Source organism: Carettochelys insculpta, chromosome 8 (assembly GCF_033958435.1).
Source record: "Carettochelys insculpta isolate YL-2023 chromosome 8, ASM3395843v1, whole genome shotgun sequence".
Classification (NCBI taxonomy): domain Eukaryota; kingdom Metazoa; phylum Chordata; order Testudines; family Carettochelyidae; genus Carettochelys; species Carettochelys insculpta.
Genome location: NC_134144.1, coordinates 49,522,597 through 49,538,121, shown reverse-complemented (window position 1 = coordinate 49,538,121; position 15,525 = coordinate 49,522,597). Strand labels below are relative to the sequence as shown.

The 15,525-nt window shown below is 43.6% G+C and overlaps 4 non-coding genes across 4 annotated transcripts; all 4 read right to left on the bottom strand.

Moving 5' to 3' along the window:
- Positions 1-5: 5 nt before the first annotated feature.
- On the bottom strand, positions 6-77 carry TRNAE-UUC (transfer RNA glutamic acid (anticodon UUC)). The gene has a single exon. It is a non-coding gene; the product is annotated as a tRNA-Glu (tRNA).
- A 127-nt stretch (positions 78-204) lies between these two features.
- Positions 205-277, bottom strand: TRNAM-CAU (transfer RNA methionine (anticodon CAU)). Its single transcript has one exon. It is a non-coding gene; the product is annotated as a tRNA-Met (tRNA).
- A 463-nt stretch (positions 278-740) lies between these two features.
- TRNAE-CUC (transfer RNA glutamic acid (anticodon CUC)) lies at positions 741-812 on the bottom strand. The gene has a single exon. It is a non-coding gene; the product is annotated as a tRNA-Glu (tRNA).
- A 655-nt stretch (positions 813-1,467) lies between these two features.
- Positions 1,468-1,539, bottom strand: TRNAE-UUC (transfer RNA glutamic acid (anticodon UUC)). The gene has a single exon. It is a non-coding gene; the product is annotated as a tRNA-Glu (tRNA).
- Positions 1,540-15,525: the final 13,986 nt, after the last annotated feature.

Genomic DNA, 15,525 nt, shown 5'->3' with positions numbered 1-15,525 from the left:
CCCGCTTCCCTGACTGGGAATCGAACCCAGACCGTGGCGGTGAAAACGCCAAATCCTCACCATTGGACCATCAGGGAGAGGTGGCCGGAGCCCCTGGCCGAGCTCCACCTGTGGCTGGCGTGTGGCGAGGCCCGGGCAAAGGCGAGGGCAGCCAGACGTGAGAGTTGGCGGCAGCAAGGGCTCTGGCTGGCGACAAAAAGCAGGTGCCTCCTCTGAGCATCGATCTCAGGACCTTCAGATTATGAGACTGACGCGCTGCCAACTGCGCTAAGGAGGCTGCCGAGCCAGGGGCACTGCCGCTCTGGAGAGCAGGACGCCGCAGGCTTCCCCTGAAGGCCAGCTCTCAGCACCAGGTGGCGCGATGGGTCTCCGGAAGGGAGACCCGGGGTGCCCGATGACTGTTGCAGGAGGCCGGCGGCCCCGATCTTCCTGGAAATAGAGCCAGCCCGCCGCTTCCCACCCCGGCATGGGCAGCAGCCGAGAGGAAACCTTCCTGGAGCGGCGAGAGACGTCAGGCCACGGCGCTGAGAAGGAAAAGCGGGAAAGAGCCCGCCGCCCTCCCCGCTGGGAGAAGTGGCAGGCAGGGAGCTGTGGGACGGCCCAAAAGGGAGAGGGCAGAAGAGAGACGCGGGGGCCTGGAGGTTGCAGGCGAAAGCAGAAGACGGCCTCCAAAGGCCCGCCAGCTCTGAGCCTGGCACGAGGGCCAAGGCCAGGCTGCCGACTGAGCAAAAGCAGGAGGCTTCCCTGACCGGGAATCGAACCCAGACCGTGGCGGTGAGAGCGCCAAATCCTGCCCATTGGACCACCAGGGAGAGCAGGCGCAGGGGGGCAGGGCTCAGCCCTCCCCCACCCTCTTCGTCAACTGAGCCGCACGGTCCTTTCCCAGAGAGGCCCACTTGCGCTGGGGGGGCACTCGAGTCCCAGTGCGGCGAGGAGAGGCGAGGGTGAGCTCGAAGCAGCGACGGTTCTCCCCCGTAAGAGCAAAAACGGATGCCTGTTCTGAGAGTGGCGCTCTGGACCTTCCCTTTCCGCGAGTGGCAGGCTGCTGAAGCGCTAAGGAGGCGTGGCCCACGAAGCTGCGGCCTGCCCCGAGCCCAGGGCCCAGCTGAGTTCACGTGCCAACGAGCGCGTACGAGCGGGCAGTGCAGTCAGGCTGTGGACGTCTGGCAAGAGGGCAGGTGATTCTCCCTGCAGGAGGCTACCGCCCCCAGTCATTGCGGAAGTACGTTCCTGCCCGCTGGTACGTGTGCAGAAGGGCAAGCGAGAGACAGCTTTCCTTGGGGGCGAGGGACAGAAGTTGGGCCAGGGCACTGAGCACGTGCCACCCTCACCAATGGAGAAGAGGAAGGCGAAAAAAGCCTGTGCCGCCGGCAGAAAGAGCTTTCCCTGGGGGCGGGGGAAAGTCAAAGAGGCACGGCAAAGGTTGGCAAGAGCCACGGCTGAGAGACGGGCAAGCCGGCCACCCGCTTCCCTGACTGGGAATCGAACCCAGACCGTGGCGGTGAAAACGCCAAATCCTCACCATTGGACCATCAGGGAGCGGTACCTGCAAGTCCTTGCCAAACTTGTCAAGGTACCTCCCATTTCATGCAGTATTAGCTGGTGGGAGGGGTCTTTTTTGATACGCATCCCTTTAAAACTGTCACACTCTAGCGAACAAGGGAGCTAGCGAACAGGAGTAGCTAACAGGGGAGTTTACTGAGGGAGTTTAGCTGGGGAGTTGCAATGTATTGCCTGTAGACAACAGCCTTCTACCTGTCTTTCAACCAGATAAAACAGGTTCCAGAAAAAAGTTTAGTGAAAAGGAAGGCGCTTCAGAGGTAGAAGTAGATTATTTGTAGGATCTGAGGAACAGAGTATTGGCAAGTCATGTTTTTTCTTTTTGGTTTGGAAATGTGTATTTTTTTTATGCAGGGTATGTGTGTTTTTATTTCTATATCTGGGGTGGCCAGAGGCCTGTAGTTTTCATCCTCATTGTGTTGTCCCCACTTGTAATTATCAGCTGGCTTCGATATAATTTAAGAGTACTTCAAGTGAGGTGGTTCTTGTTGTACACGCTATTTGCTATCTATTTATCTCGTCAAAGCAGTGCTCAGGTTCATTCAGTATTCCTTGCAAATGCTATGTTCACAAGTGCAGTTATTACAACTATCTTATTTCAGCAAACCGTGTTGTTTATGGCACTGAACTGAAGGAAGAGCAGTCATGCAACCCATTCTGTAAGCTAAGTTGCTCGTCATTGGTTTGGGAGCATGGTAGCACTGGTGGTCATTCTCGATTCCTTCCCATAAGTTCCAGATTTGTCATTATACTTATATGGCCCCAGTCTCCTCCTCAGGCTTTGGTGAAATAGTGTGGGTGTCATATTGCTACATTCCTGAGAGAAAGGATGAAAGGTAAAGCTTTAGGTATTATTATTCATCTCGCACAAGGTTTTTCAAACTGTGAGTCAGGACTACAAGTGGGTTATGTTCATGTTTAATGGGATGTTCAGCACTGATGTTAAAGTTGCCTGAGCTGCACTGCTTAAGTATGAATCTGATCCAAGTGTTGTAGGTCTGAGAGGTGGAGCTCAGTTGATAGGCATCTTGCTTTTTTGCTGGAGAGTTAGGTTTCAGCTTTACCCTCACTCTCCTCCCTGCCTGCACAGAATGGTGAAATGTAAGCTTTGCCTTTGGCCCCCCATTCCCAAGATGGTGGTGCTCAGAAGTGAGGCTTCAGTCCTACCCTCTGTAGTCATGTAGTAGGTTTTGTTGTTTGAGATGGTGGTGCAATAAAGTTTGAAAACTGCTGATCTTGTGTTCTATTGCAGGGATTTACTGGGTTCCATTGTATGTATGTTAAGATACAACAGATTCAGTGGGGAGTTTCTGGAGTCCAACTGCCTTGAGGTACATTTCTTGAATCCAACACTTCACACTCCACATAGAACTAGACTTACACTGGAAAACACAGGGTGTGGACCATGATATTCAAAATGAGTCTTGTAATTGGAAGTCAAAGATGGAGTATTAACTCCCTGTTTTTTTGTGAGCAGACTAGTGATCATGCACATACAGAAAGCATATGGGTTAATTCAAGTCCACAGACTTTGTGTTTGTCCTTGGTATTTCAGATGCAGGACCTATGGATGAGGAGATGAGAATTCAAGTATAAGGCACTCTTCTTGAGGAAGTTAGGAGATAACTTTTAAAATACTGCTCCCCTCCCAACTATTTCCAACACATGTTAAAGCTCAAGTTCTGGTGAGAGTTAATATGCCTGAATAGTGGAGAAGGTCATGGGGAAGATTAAGAATAATGTAATTTAGAGTTTACCTTTGATGCTTTAAGATTTATAAACAATTATATCCTGTCATTCTCTTTTAATATTTTTGCTATGGTTGTTATTGTATGTTTCTAGAACTGCTGTGGAAGTGAACAGTAGTAGAGAAAAGTGTGTAGCTTAGCATTTTTGTAACTTTCTTTATTAAAAGGTAAGAATCACCATACTGAGTCAGCTCAGTGTTCAAACTAGCTGCATATTCTGTCAGCAGTTGCTGAGGCCAGGTATTTCAGAGAGATGAACAGAACAGGGCAATTATTGACTCTCCCCGTCACCCATTCCCAGCTTCTTGTAGTCAGAGGTGAGGGACATGCAAGGAATAGGGTAGCATCCCTGATCATCTTGGCTAATAGCCATTGGTGAACATACATTCCATGAATTTATTTAATTCTTTTTAAAAATCTAATCATACTCTTGGCCTTCACAAGTACACCCAGGCAAAATGTTCCACAGGGTAACTGTTGTGTGAAGAAGTACTTCTGTTTTTTTTATAAACCTGTGTCTTAGTTTCCTTGGGAGACCCCTGTTTTTGTTTTGTGGTTCTTTTTCACACCTTGTAAATGTGAAATGTAAATGTAAATGTTTGCTTTTTTACTCTCTCCATGACTTCTATCGTAGATCATCTTAGTTTTCTCTTTTCCACATTAAACAGTCCCAGACTTATTAATCTCTGGTCATATAGAAGCTGATCCTATCTGTTAATTTCCTAGTTCTTTTGATTGTCCCATCTGGAAAAGGAATAGCAAACAGCACTTAATATTCAAAATATTATAGATTTATATAGTGGCACCGTATCACTTTCTTTCTTATTATCTATCGTTTTCTTAGTGGTTCCTAACATCTAAGTTTTTTGGGCTGCCACTGCACATTGAATGTATGATTTCAGACAACTAGGACTCCAAGATCTTTTTCTTGAGTGATAATTGCTAATTTAAACCCAATTGTTTTGTATCTACAGGTGTGATTGTGTTTTCCAATGTACAATTACTTTTGTGACAGATCCAGACCAGCTGGCTGACACCCTCTAAATGAAAGAAAGATATGTTGGGCTCTGGGTAAACAGTTTCATCTTCCCTAAGTAACCAGGGCTGAGCCTCATGTAGCATGATCAAGCAGGCACCTGGGGCTAATTAGGAACTTGCCAGAAGCGGCAGGCTACTGAGTGCTCCTGCAGCCAGTTAAGGCCTTTGGGGGTTTATTTAAAACATCTTACCATAATCAGTGTGAGAGATCAAATTCTGAGAGTGAAGAAGTGTGCTGGGTCAAGCTAGAATGCTATAGAGGATCTGAATGTACTTGTCCGGTACTGGGAAGGCATGTTTGGGGAAGCCTTCCAGGGAGGAAGCTCTGCCTGTTCATCCCTGGGCTGAAGCTCAGAAGTAGAAGGTGGACCTGGGGTTCTACCAAAGTCATCTAATACCACAATGGCTGCGTCTACACGTGCACGCTACTTCCAGGTAGCGGCGCCAACTTCGAAATAGCGCCCGTCACATCTACACATGTTGGGCGCTATTTCGAAGTTAACTTCGACGTTAGACGGCGAGACGTCGAAGTCGCTAACCCCATGAGGGGATGGGAATAGCACCCTACTTCGATGTTCAACGTTGAAGTAAGGAACGTGTAGACGATCCGCGTCCCACAACATCGAAATAGCGGGGTCCTCCATGGCGGCCATCAGCTGAGGGGTTGAGAGATGCTCTCTCTCCAGCCCCTGCGGGGCTCTATGGTCACCGTGTGCAGTAGCCCGTAGCCCAGGGCTTCTGGCTGCTGCTGCGGCAGCTGGGGATCCATGCTGCATGCACAGGGTCTGCAACTAGTTGTCGGCTCTGTGCATCTTGTGCTGTTTAGTGCAAGTGTGTCTGGGAGGAGCCCTTTAAGGGAGTGGCTTGCTGTTGAGTCTGCCCTGTGACCCTGTCTGCAGCTGTTCCTGGCACCCTTATTTCGATGTGTGCTACTTTGGTGTGTAGACGTTCCCTCGCAGCGCCTATTTCGATGTGGTGCTGCCCAACGTCGACGTTGAACGTCGACGTTGCCAGCCCTGGAGGACGTGTAGACGCTATTCATCGAAATAGACTATTTCGATGTCGTTACATCGAAATAAGCTATTTGGATGTAGCGTGCACGTGTAGACGTAGCCTATAGGGCCTTTCCCTTGGGAAGGTGGGGAGAACTAGGACTCTGGAAGGGTTTTTACTCCTAACTGCTTTGACCTTGGAGTCTGGCTCATAGAATCAGAATCATAGGACTGGAAGGGACCTCAGGAGGTCATTTACTCCAGCCCCCTACTTCAAGCAGGATCAACCCCCACTAAGTCATCCCAGCCAGGACCTTGTCAAGCTGGGACTTAAAAACCTCAAGGGATGGAGAATCCACCATCTCTCTAGGCAATGTGTTCCAATGTTTCACCACCCTCCTGGTGAAGTAGTTTTTCCTAATATCCAACCCACACTTCTTCCTCTTTAACTTCAGACCATTACTCCTGGTTCTGCTATCTGACACCACTGAGAACAGTTTCTCACCCTCCTCCTTAGAGCTCCCCTTCAGGAAGTTGAAGGCTGCTATTAAATCACCCTTAAGTCTTCTCTTCTGTAAAGTAAACAAGCCCAAATCCCTCAGCCTTTGATGCTGGCTCATCAGGGTGTGACTCTTGTCTCTAGTAAAGAGAGAAGCTGTGTGGAGGGACATGCCTATGAGTCAAACGCTATCCCCCAGAGGTACAAAACCCTTGGAGCATAGCCAGAGCACTGTCACTTTGAACTAACCAACATTGAACTTCATCTGCTATTTTGTTGTCAGCACATCTAGTTTTGTAAGCTCTTTAACTCCTCTGTCTTCCTTGGACTTAACTGTCCTGAGTACTTCTGTCTTCATGTAAATTTGACTGTCTTGGAATTAACCCCCTTATCCAGATAACTTTTTACGTTGTTGTTCAACAATTCTATAATGGAAAAAGAATGAGCATCTAGTTTTCATTCCTGTTTAGTGGCATGCATGTCCCATTAGGAAATGTCTGCATAAAATTTCTCTATGGAGGGACTAAGTAATGATGCCTCTTGCTTGAGTAAGGAGGGAGACAACTCCATCTCACTACTGGCAAATGACAAGTAATCCTTCTAGGGGAAAGCTCCAGTCCCCTGGGCAGGATGAAGAAGAGTATTAGCGCACAGCCTCCAGGCTGAGGCAGGTGCTACAACTGACGGGGTGGTGTGACTGTGTCAGGGGTTGGTAATGGAGGCAGGGACCAGGCCCACCTAACTCCACTGGATCCCAGCCCACGGCCCTAACAATGGTGGACTGCCCTGCTACTGGGTCAGCTGGAAGTCTGGCTGCAACACACTGACTCGCATTCTGGCAGCAGAGCCAGACTAAAGTCTGGTCGCCAGGCTATTTTTCAGTCTGGGTGTAGAAACCTGAAGTCCAAAGATCAGTCTCTTCTGGGTATTTGGCTACTGGTAGCAATCATCATCTTGATCCTTCTATCTCCCCTGATGGCAAGGAATTGGTCTTCTCCACGTCTGGGTTGGATTCTTGCTGCTCCCTAGAAGAAAGGGTCACTCTCTCCTATGACTCAGCAGCAACTGTGCTTCAGGGTTCTCCTTCTCTACTTCCTATCTTGCCATGGTACTTCTGGTAAAGGGGGCAGGCTGGATTTGGCTGCATTCACCCAGGATGTGGTTATACTATAGCAATCTGTCAACTGAGTCACTATGGGAAGAGATTTCCAGACAAAACCTCTAGTGAGAGTGCAGCCACATACAAAAGCCAATCAGAAGAGTGCTCTGCTCTGTTGACAGAGCAGCTGGGCTGGCCAGCCGCTCTCCTGACAAAACAGGCACCTGGAATCACAGCAGAAAGGACTGACCTTTGTACTAGATGCCCTGTCTGTCAAGAGAGAGCCCCCTCTTCCCCCCTGAGCATCCTCACAGCTTTTTTTGTTTTTGGTTTTTTTGTTTTGTGGGGTTTTTCTTTTGTAACAGCCTGAGAAAAGGTGCTCTTCCTCATCTGGGAGCAGCAGAAGCTCGTTGGCGGGAATGCTGACTTTTGTCAACATAGTGGCAACAAAATGCATTTTGTATGTGGATGTTCCATCAGTTTTATCAGCAAAACTCACTAGTGTAACTAGCCCCTGGGGAAATGTGGTTATCCTCCTTCCTGCAAATTGGAGCAAGGCCACTGCCTTCTTTACAGAAGGAGATGGGCTAGATTCTAACCATCAGTGTAACACTTTTTTCTTGTCCTGGTCTCCTGTGGCACCTCAGTCACATGACTGGACTTTTATATTGGCTATGTAAACCATTTTGTGTGTCCATTGTATCTATTGGCCCCAAACAGTGTGCCAGGAGGGCCATGTGAGGTGTCTAATGAAAGCTGAAGATGCCCTGAATCTGTGTCTTATACTTATGTCATGTTGGTAGGTAAAGTTATAGATTTTTAGCTATATAGCTGTATTAGAAAATGTTTCAGTGCTAAGATTCACAATGGGAGGTGGCTCTCCACCCTAGCCAGGATGACTGGACTATAAACAAAGGCTCGGACAGTCAAACCTACATCTCAAATATGGGACTTGTCAATGCAATACTGTCTACTGCTCAGGTGACCAGGGCTGAGTAAAAAAAGTGGAATCAGATGCCCAGACGTCCATTCCACCTGCCATGTAAATGACTGGGGTGTGTTAACAAAACCAGTGACCAATGGCATTTTGCCACAGCGGCTCACTTGGGTCAGATGACATTGACCCTCTAGTGCCTGATGGAAAGGAGAAAGGGCTTTATATCTAAACAAGAGAATGAGGTGGATCTAGCAGCATCCATCTTGGATTTGATCTTGCTTTTTTTTTTGTTCTGGTTCCTGTCCAAGAATCCATATTCCAGCCTGCCAGATCCACAGTTCCCTAGTAATTAAGACTGTGTAACCTGGAATCCTTCCCCTTCTGGGGTGGACTTTCAAACATCAGCATATAACATCACTGGCCTGCATCAATAGCTGCAATTAATGTATGTAAAGTATCACTTTTACAATTGTTCTCTAACCTGATTTGTAAATAAACCTTTAGATGTTTAGACCTGAAGTATTGGGGGTGGGGTGTGTGTGGTGATTTTAGTAAGATCCAAGTGTATATTGACTGGGGACTGTGTCAGGACCCTTTGGGGCCTGGAAGAATCGGTGTGGATTGGGTGAAATAGGTTTAATAATCTCCCATCTGAGTTTGGGGGTTGTTGTCCTGGGCTGGTAGAGCAACTGGGAAGTCTGTGGGTTTGCTTGTGTGGCTTCTGGCTGGCAGAGGTACATTTGTGGCTGATTGGATTTGCCTCAGTGAGAAGGAAATCCCAGCTTGAGGCTGGAAGTGGCCTGGTTTTAAGAAAAGGTACCCTGGATTGATTTATCCAGCTGTGCCCAGAAACCCCATCATATTGCACTCTAATAGCAATATCACATAAGAAGGTTAGCATCCATTAGAGATTTGGTGACGCTTTATTTTGTAGTCTTAAAACTAACAGGAACAGGGGATTTTGCTGGGTATGTTGAGCCAACATGGCCAAATGCCTTTCTCAGGTAAGTATGACGATCATTGCAATTTGGCTCACTGGGTGGACTCATCTGTGCTAAGTAACGGTATTTATTTGTGCAAGGCTTATGTTCCGTCTGGATATTGAGCACATTAATCCTTGCTGAATAACTCCTGTCAGTGTGAACATGGACACAAGCTCCTAACTTGGGAGTTAAGCGTGTGGGTCTCGTGCAGATCACTGTGTAATTATGGCCTGAAACGTGCCTAGCAAATATCAGCAGATATTATACCTGCTGTTTAGATGATGATTAGGTTACAAAATGCGTCTCACACTTCCATTAGGAAAGATTTAAGTTCCAGTTTACAGTTAAATTAGGTTGTCTTATGAAAATTGTGGGTGTGAGTTATTTGCCATTTGTGCTGATCTATTTTAATAAATATTTGGCCTTTATTTTGAAAGGTTCATGCACAATAGATATTCTTGTAATGTCCACCCTTCTCCCATCCAGGAAAAAATGACTCCCTTTCACCGCCCAGATGATCTATACTGGAAGGGCAATGATCATCTTGCTTTTGCAGAAACTCCTATTAGAGGTAGCAAAACTTCCGGTTCTATCCTAGTGGTAGTGTATAATGTTCTATTGCTCCATAAGCTAGTTTGTAGGTGATAAAAAATTTGGTACAGCTGAGAGGGAAAGGAGACTCTTCAGTCTTCCAGACTGCTATTACAATAAACTGCATATACTGTTTGGCTGTGACTACGCTTGCATTCCTCTTTCAAAAGAGATGCAAATGAGGTAATAAAAATGCAAATGAGATACACATTTGCATATCTGTAACATTTGCATATTTCAAAATAGTATCTTTCAAAAGAAGACCAGTGTAGACACTGCTCTTCTGAAGGTAAACCCCATCTTCAAAAGAATCCTTCTCCCCTTTTTTATGGGAAGAAGGATTCTTTCGAAGATGAGGTTTACTTTTGAAAGAGCAGTGCCTGTGCTGGTCTTCTTCTTTTGAAAGAAGCTATTTTGAAATAAGAATATATAAATGAGGTATCAGTTGCAAATTTGTATCATTTGCATTTTTGATTTACCTTATTTGCATACCTTTTGAAAGAAGAATGCGAGTGTAGACACAGCCTTAATGTATTTATATTCTGCTAGTTCCAGATTCAATCTCCTTAACTCTGACTGGGCTTGTCTGCACTGGGGGTTTTCTTACCCATTATCTAGTATTATACTAGTACTGTGAAATGCACCATGAAATATTTGTCTAGGTATAGCATAAACATCACTAATGGCTTTGAAAAATAATGAAATATTGGATAGTGAAGAAGCATTATTTAAGAAGCTCTGAATCTGGAAATATTGAACATAAGTTTCAGAAACAGAGAGATTCTGTGTCTCTGAAAGGAAATCGATTTCTGGTACATGGTATCTTTCTCCTACCACTTATTATAGAAGGATGAAAATAAGTTTTGTCTCCATGAATTTCTTCTCAAAGGACAAGTCCTTTCATATATTAAGAGGTCACATGACTGAAGGTTGAATGCATGTTGCTATTGTACTGTATCATTACTGCCCACTCATATTTTTCTCAGGCTCGCTAAGCAGGACTGTGACTTCCCTGATGTTAAATATAGATGTGCTCTACAGATTTAATAGATCCCAACTGGAACTTAATTTAAACTATTTGTAGTCCTCTAGTTTACATAGTGGCAAATGCATGGGTTTCAGTCTAGTTTTAGATAATTGAATGAAGAGAATCTTTGTGTTCCGAGGAACAGCATGTTAGAACAAAGTGGAAGGACACCTGAAGCCTGAAGATATCAGAGAAAAAATATTTAAAAATTATCATTGCTGTTTAATTCATTAGGCTTTTATCACACAGAAAAAAGTAGATTTAATGTGAATAAAAAATTGGCTGGGAGATACGTTGGGGTTGGGCACAATATGGTGACCAAGAAAATTTAGTAATAAACAGTTATCTCTGCAGGAGGTAAACAGTGTGAAGTGCCAATAAAAACTGTAATTATATTCACAACAGGAAGCTGTATTTTAGAGTGACAGCAAGATTCTCTTTAACTCCGTTATGGTAGATTAAGATTTCCAGGCTTTAATTATATGTATGAGGCGTTGGTGTTAACATCTCTTAAAATACTAAAACCTAATTATAACCTGGGCCAAATTCAGTTGGACCATATTTAGACAATGAACATCTGGGTGTCTTATTTTCTGTTAGTCACGATCTCCTTAACTCATTGCAACTCAAGCTATACAGTATCACCAAACATATTGTTTCTGTTACTTTTGAGTCAAAGCGAACTAATATTTAAGTGATATCATCCTAGGTTATAAATCTCAGAAGTCTGCTTTGTAATTATGGGATCTCACAGGTAAAATTTCAACTTATCCACTGTCTCTGTACCATTTAAGTAGAAGTATAAGTTGTTTCTCTCCATTTTTTTTTTTCTCTTCTAATATCATTGGAGCAGAGCCACACAGGGAAAGGGAAAAATCAATCAGCTCTTCTCAGGCTAAGGCTATACTGTAGTTTCTATTTTGGGATACAACTATATACGTACAAGCAAATGGCTGAATCATCATTTCCAGCGTAAACACACTCAAACTAAGATTTCTCCTTAGCTGTAAAAGGCAATTGGCCTTCCCACCCCACCCCAATGATGAGGTGTTCAACAGAAATCTTAGATTACACTGCCAGAATCAAACATTTTAATAGTTCCCACTTCTATGGAATTTTATTTTCCTCATCTTAGGAGGAAATGGTGATAGAGCAAACTAGAACTGTAACCCTTTACACTACAGAGTACTGGGATTGTCTGTCTACCATTGCTGCTCAACCTCTGTCCCCTCCCCCCAGAAAAAAAAAAGGCAAATCATTGGAGTGTTTTCATTGGGGGCAGCTCTATTTTAAAACCTCATTGTACTTTTTTTTTTTTTGCCAGCCAGAATGGGATTTTTTTGAGGTTTTGTATTCTGAGTGACTTAGCATACAATACTCAATATTTTAAGTTGTGGGTAGAAAACAGACCAAGTTCTATGTATGAATATTTACTGAAAGGAAGAAGCTATCTGGCATAAGTACCTTCAGTAACCAGTCCTCAGATACAGGAATTACTGAGCGTGGGTACCTGAAACACTTAAATAACACAGGTGATTCTCAGATGTCTTGAGCACCTGAAGTCTCACTGTATCATGGTAACAGCTGAGTCACCCAGTGCACATGTATCCTGAAAATTCTCTGCCCTTTGTTTTCAGTTTGGACAATGTTTTCAGCTGCATGACAATGACCTTCTTGAGAAATGTAGAGCATCAGCCCCTCTGAAAGCCAGGGCCTTGTCACTTAAATGCTAAATGCATGTGTAGGTAGCTAAAATTTAGGCAACCAATACTTAAGATTCTCTCTACTTCCATGCCAACATATTCCTTCTAAGTTTTTCTTTTAAGAATTTGTAGTTTGGATTTTTTCCTTTTTGTGTCCCCCAATCCAAAGCCTGAGTAACAGCCTTTGGGGTGGGAGAAGCAAGTAGGGAATGGATACAATCCCTGATAATTTGCTCAGCAAATACACAGCTGCAACTACACAATCTATATAGGCTACAACCTCCATGTGATGTCTGTGGCTAGTGGATATGAGCAGTTTTCTGATCACATCCCTGTCTCACCTACAAGAATGCCCAGCTGTGCAATGTTCAGGGACTATGGAGGGCCCCTGCACAGCTTCTTTACTTGGCTCCCCTAACATGACCTATCAGCATAGGTCAGATGTGTCAGTTCTTCTGAATGTCACAAATCAAATAATATTGTTCTTCTTTGATGTTATAGACTCCTTTGTATCTTCTTTACAATACCGTGTGTATAAAGTTACCTTTACATGAGAAATACTTCAGTCTTTGCCTCAGCTGGCGAAAGCACAGAGTGACTGTTTGCTAAAATAGCATTCTGTTGGAAATAAGAGAAAAAGGGCTCCTTGTCCTTCTACAGTCTTATACCAAAATTCTTTCAACTTTTAAAAATATGTGGGGAAGAAGGAAAGCTTACAGTGAACAGTGAACATATGGCAGAAGACATAGAAGCAGGGTGCCTTAAAACAATCTTCTGCATCTTGAGCTAGATAGCTTCACTTAGCTGACAATAGAATTAGGTTCTGATCCAACCCCAGTTGAAGCCACCAAGAGGGTGCGTCTACACTAGGAACTAACTTTGAAGTTAGGCACTACTTCAAAATAGCTATTGGAGTCTACACACATTTTCCCTTATTTTGAAGTTAACTTTGAAGTAGGGAGCCCAATTTCTATGTCCTTACTTCATTCCCGGGAATGGCATAGTGTCCTACTTCGACGTTAAATTTTGAAGTAGGGCACTATGTGTAGACGCTCAACTTCAAAGTTGCTTACTTTGAAGTAAGCAACTTTGAAGTTATTTTTATAGTGTAGACATATCCCAAGTGATTTAGTCAACATGATTGTACCCAGATAGGACAGCAGAGGTCTGACATTCCTCCAACACAGAGAAGCAATATGCATATAGGTGACCTCATTTTGCATTAGTTCAGGTCCCCCAGTCCAAAAATAAGTGTAGTGGCTTTTTTACCGTACTTGGCAATTGAAACCCTAATATTCCATGTAAATTCCTTAATCTAGTTCTACCCTGTAGCTCGTTAGCACTCCAGATGACTATTGGTGTACTTGAAGCATAATCTGTTAACTGTTACTACTTTACATTTGTTTTAAGGCATTCTACAGGTTAAACACATCAGAGTAAATTTTGAAGCCACTGGAATGCAGATGAATGCAATACTGTTGCATGACCTATAAATTAGTAGAATTTTTAATCCAACATGTTTCTTGGCTGCTGCTAACATGGTTTCAGCTGCAGTGTAGACATCTAAATATCTGACTATTTACACTACCCTAGTCCTCCAGGCTATGGCCACAGAGCCAAATCATTTTGAGGTAAGAGCTGTTACTGCAAAATAACTTTGTCTACTCTAAGCATCTGCTATTTCAAAATAAATTTGTGTGTAGCAGCCCTATTTAGAAATAGCTATTCTGGAATAGCTTATTTCAAAATAGGGCTTCAGTGTAGACACATCCTCAGATCTGCTCTACAAAGTGAGGTCAGCTTAAGTATATCACTCAGGCTGTGAAAAATTCCATGCCCTTTGTGGTATTAAGTTGATCTCAGCCCCAGCACAGACACCACTAAGTGGACAGAAGAATTTTTTTCATCAGAGTAGCTACTGCCCTTTGGATAAGTGGATTTACTACAGTTGTGGAAGAACTCCTCCTTCCATTGCTTTAGTGTCTCCACTACCACTGCAGCTGTGCTACTATAGCACTTCTAATGTGGGCACATCCTCCAACCTGTGTTTTCAGCTACAGGCTTGTATGACTTAGCAACATTTTCAACAATACAATTAAATTCATTTGTTGTATAATAGCTATGATAGAAAGATTACGTTATTTTCCTTGGCTAGCGTCCATTCCTATGAAAGCTAGGAGAGTTTCCATTTCTTGTAAAGATATAACTGTCTGGCCCAACATCTACCGCTAGTTAGTTCCATGCAATTCCAATGAAGTAAAGATTAATGGCATTTAATGATCTGCTGAGGGACAAGTGAAGGCAGAATCTGGTCCAAAGTATATAGTAAAATATCAAATTTTAGGAATATATACAACATGTAGTGTAAAGGCTGCAGCAGTTGAAGTGGAAGCTCAAATATTAGAGTGGAGTATTTAACATAAAAATGTAACTCAGATTTAATTTCCTATAAAATTCCAACTGCAGAGTATCACTATAATGCTCTATAATTAGAGTGATATAATTTTGGAAAGAGGTTTTCAAATGCTGTTCTGGAACACATCTGGATTCTCTTAGAAACAGGCAAAATCTCATCGGGGACCACTTCAAAGACCACTTCCTCATGGTGGTTAAATTATCTCGTGAGAGATTGCTGTTGCATATACATTGTTACTTTATGTATGATTTCCAACTGCTCCTAATATGAATAAACTGCATAATGTTCCATTAATGATTTTCAACTTATACTGAGCCTTAATTCATGTAGACGGCTCACTTTGTTGGATTTACTTTGAAGAGGTACATTCTAGGAAATTTCACAACCCTCTTGCCTGATGTCCTATCTAGAGATTTTGGTAACTAGAATTGATGGAATGGTCTTATAGTAACCATAGTCATGTTAATTCTGTACTGGTACTCAGGTGGGTTTCGAGTCTTGCATTTTTATAAAAGCAATTCGTATTGTTGCCATTTTATCCTGTGGATAATTTAAACAATTTGCACATCAGGATCTTGAGATTGTAGCTATGTGATGATAATCGTATGTTTGGGTTCCAGGGTCAACTTTAAATGATATGCCTTTATTTATTTACTCTTCCTCCCCACCCCCAGTGGAAGAGTGCATAGCTTCATTTCAGTGGTAAAAGTGATTCCTGTGCATTTAAGGCTAAACTTTGAGCAGTACGGGGAAAACCATGTGATCAGCTTCCCTAATGGGGCAAACATAAATTGCAGAAGTTCACTGTTCAAACAAGAAGCAGAAATAATGATGGATGGGGGCTATGCATAACACTGTCAGGTTAAGGAGTATAAGCCCATAAAACATATAACTAATGATTAAGAGGTATGGGCCATATCATATTTCAAAAT